Source organism: Benincasa hispida, chromosome 8 (genome assembly GCF_027475165.1).
Source record: "Benincasa hispida cultivar pf3 chromosome 8, pf3_genome.v1.1, whole genome shotgun sequence".
In the NCBI taxonomy this organism is placed as follows: Eukaryota; Viridiplantae; Streptophyta; class Magnoliopsida; order Cucurbitales; family Cucurbitaceae; genus Benincasa; species Benincasa hispida.
In genome coordinates this window covers 19,155,406-19,159,617 of record NC_143485.1, presented here as the reverse complement: position 1 = coordinate 19,159,617, position 4,212 = coordinate 19,155,406, and positions in this window count along the sequence as shown.

Below are 4,212 nucleotides of genomic sequence, written 5' to 3'. Positions count from 1 at the left end.
AAACACATTACTTCATAACATTTAGCTACAAGTCCCTAAGTTCGACCTCGGATCACCCGAGAAACTTGCGATCTCGTTATACTTGGCGAGAAAGCAAGAAAACTTATGGCAGGAACGCATGGTCATCAACGCATATTGCATATCCCTTAGTCCAACGCATGACCAGCGACACATGGAGAACGAATGATGAACGCATATTTATTTACCTCCATTTTCCACGCATCAAGTTTTTGGCGCCATTGCCGGGGACTTGGCAGCTAATAGTTTGTTGAGTTTTGGGTTTTTGCAGGCAACCTTTTTACCTTGGGAGTATTGTAGTTTGTGTGACCAAGTTGCAAATAATATTTGAAGTGTAGGCGATGTGCTAAAAGCCAGTATTGACCCCAAGATAGAAAGGCAATCAGTCGCATAAGCTGAAGGAAGTTATAAGCACGTGACGACCAACATGCGTTTTTGGGCATTAATAATCGTTATCGAGTCTTTAATTCAAAGTTTGTTTGAGTCTTGAGTCGTTCGTGACGAAGATCGGAGCAAGGGTTGCAGTTCTTCGAAGAAGGAGACGATCAAGGGTTGATCAGGTCGTGTAGACGATGGGGTAAGCGATCGCTGAGTATCGGGTCGTGTAGACGATGAGATGCTCACGTATGGTTTAATTCACACGCGCACTAGACGATCGTTTAGCTCAGCAAGCTTCATCGCTCAGTAACTGATTAAACGATCGCTTAGTAACGAATAGTAAATCGTTTATCTGTCGTCGTGTTAAGCCATCGCCTAGACGATCAGGCTTCGCAACCTCGTTATCGTCTACGCGATCGTTTAGTTTTTACGTCTATCGTCTAGTGCACGTTGGGCGATCGTCTACCTTCGGTGTTTACTACATGATGGAGTCCTCCTGGCGGTTCAAGACCCGGTTCGCCTGTGAACCAATTCGCTCGATGAAAAATGTAATAGATAGAGTTATTTCATTCTGGTTTTTTGTAAAGTCTCATCTCGGTCCATTAATCCTTAGTTTAACACATGCGATGTATGGTTTTTATATGTCATATGGTATGCACATATAGTAAATCCCACCTTAGGTTATGCATTGGTCATGCATCATCTCTTTTATTGTAATTGTTATAATTTAGAGAAACATGATTTAATTATGTAAAAGCACTTATAGTAAACTGATTTAATTACAGTAAATCCCACCCTAGTTATCAATATGTAACTTAAGCATGTATGTGGTGACATACAAGTGGATCATGTCCTGAGTGATAACCAAAATGGTTAGTAGTATATGGATATAGAAGGGAAACCTTATCCTGGTAACGCTATGGATGTGACCCGCTTTGTGGAATGGTCACAAGTGTTGTGACTTGTCACAAATGGTCTGATCTTGATCATTTATGTAGGGGACATGCGAGCGGGGGCGTCCTATACAAAGAGTTTGTATAAGACTGACCACGAAGTGTTAACGTCTCATTATATAACATTGTTCACTTCACTAAGATGACCATAGGTAACATGACCTCAATCCTAAGTGAGTTCTTTCAATTTCCTCAACAACGAAACATGAAAAACATTGTGAATGAAAGATAGAGATGGTGGAAATGCTAACCGATAAGCTACAGGGCCAATTCACTCTAAGACCTCAAAAGGCCCAATAAATCGTGGACTTTGTTTCCTCTTTCTACCGAATCTCAGAACACCTTCCATAAGTGCTACATTCAAGAACACCTTGTCACCGGTTTCAAACTCCAAGTCTTTATGCCTAACATCAACATAATTTTTTTGTCTACTATGAGTTTTTTGCATACGTGCTCGAATCTTCTGTATTGTCTCATATGTGGTTTGCACTAGCTCAAGTCCTAGTAACTTCTATTCAACAACCTCATCCTAGCATACGGGAGACCTGCAACTCTTCCCATATAGGGTCTCAAACGACAACATGGCAATAGTAGCCTGATAACTGTTATAATACACAAACTCCATCAAATGCAAGTGAGAGTCCCAACTCCCTGAAAACTTTAACACACAAGCGCACAACATATCTTCCAACGTCTGGTTCAAATGTTTTGTCTAACCATCAGTCTGTGGGTGAAAAGTTGTATTGAAATCAAATCGATTACCCAACACTAACTAGAGACTCTTTCAAAAACTAGATATAAAGCAAGGGTCTCTATCCAACACGATAAATATGAGCACCCTATGCAACCTCACTACCTCTTTTATGTATAACTGTGCCCACTTATTCACCGAAAAAGTAGACTTTCCCAAAATGAAACGTGCTAACTTAGTGAGATTGTCTACTACAACCCAAATCATAGTAAAGCCCTAAAATAGTTAAACAACATGCAGCGGAAGTATCAAGGATCCATAAGCTTTCTAATTCACTAATTTTAGCAAAAACTAAAGCATGCTCTTCTCAAAAAGTGGGTTTTCAAAACATACCTTTGATGAACTCTCCAAGAAAACGTCTGTTCAACTGTTGTCTTCACTTGATATTAACGTGAACCATCTCAAAACCTTCCCTACTATTCTCTTGGAGGTTTAGGCAGAGTTGTGGGACTCAAGAACAGCTTGAAGATGTGAAGAAACTAGAAAATACTCACAGCAGCCCAACTGAAGAAGACAGCTTCTTCTTCAGAATAATTTCTCTTCGAAATTTTGTATTATCCTCCTCTCTAACAACTCCACTCTTCTTTATATATAATAGATGAACATGAAAAGAGATGGAGTGGATGGCTTGCAACTCATGCTTGGAAAATCAAAGTAGAGAAGATAATGCATTTTGTATGAGCATAAAGATGATGGTAACGGAAAAAACCCATTTTTCATTTTTTGTGCAACATGCAAATGAATTTCTATTTTCTTTTTAAAACAAAAAATGATATTAAATAATTTTAATTCAAAATTTGAGTTTCTTAAATTAATTTCATAAATTAATTTAAAAAATTAATTAATTTAATATCAATATTAAATTAATTTTTGCACAATAATCATCTTTATATATTTAAATCATATTTAAATATTTATTCTCTTGTTCCGTTTAATTTGAACGTTTTAAATTAATCTCTCAAGCTACCCTAAAGCTTATCCATTTACGAGCTAGTAGGGGGACCTCACGGACCTATAGATCATGGGCTCCAACGATTCAAGATTAATCGGCTAAACTCATTAGTCCGATCTAACCCCCATTCATTAACTAATGGGACACTCCACTATAGCCCATAGTTGAACTCCTCTCACTGTAGATATATTATGTACACTTAATAACCATAATCAGTAAGTCGATTGATGCGTTATTTTATGATGTGGAATTGTGGATGAAATGCGATGGTGAAAAATGCGTTAAGCACTCAAGTTTTCTCAATGGAATCCAAGTGTAAACCCCACTGTGTTCCTGGTAAGTCCAGGGTCGAACTCAGTGACTTGTGAAAACAGATTGCGATGGTAATTTTTAGAAAACTTTGCAGTAATCGATAACTCAATTAATTGTTGGTTTGTTGTTGACTGCGGTAATGAAAAATAAACAGATGCGAAGGATTTGAGAAAATTCGGATTGTGTGATAGATGCACTGAGTATGCGGATGAACGGGTTGAGAAGTTCTTTAGCTAGCGTTACTTAGGAATGCGTCAGACTATGCGATCATGCTACAACCATGCACAACAAGTCATTTTCCAATGCAAATGCGATGCTTCTAAGTCTGGGATGCATGTGTTGAATGCAAAACTGTCTATAAAGCTTATTCCTAAGTCTCTACTCTTGTCCTATGCGATGATGCAAAATTCATAAAAGCAAGGTGACCGCACACAATTATATTTTATCTCTAAGATGCATGCGATGCGTTAATAGCAAACAGTGCTTATTCCTAAGCTCTTATCTCTTGATTATGCGTTCTAATCTGACTCTCTCAAGCCTAGATTCTAACCTGACTTTCCCAAGCTTAGATCATGTCCTTAGACTACCCTCCCGAGTATCTCTAATGGACGAATGAAGCATACATAACACAAGATAATTGTATAGAATGAAAATTTCTAGTTGTGCTAGCTAAATGCTTCTCAACCCATTCAATAGATTTAGCTACTCATGTGTAAATAAGAGAGAGTGAACAGATATAGAGAAGTAAATTTCATTTTGATAAATGAGTTTGAGTACAAAATAACAACGGAAGATAAAGGTAGAGAGTCTGGTAGCAATTCCTTGCTGACCGAGGCTTTTACACTGTC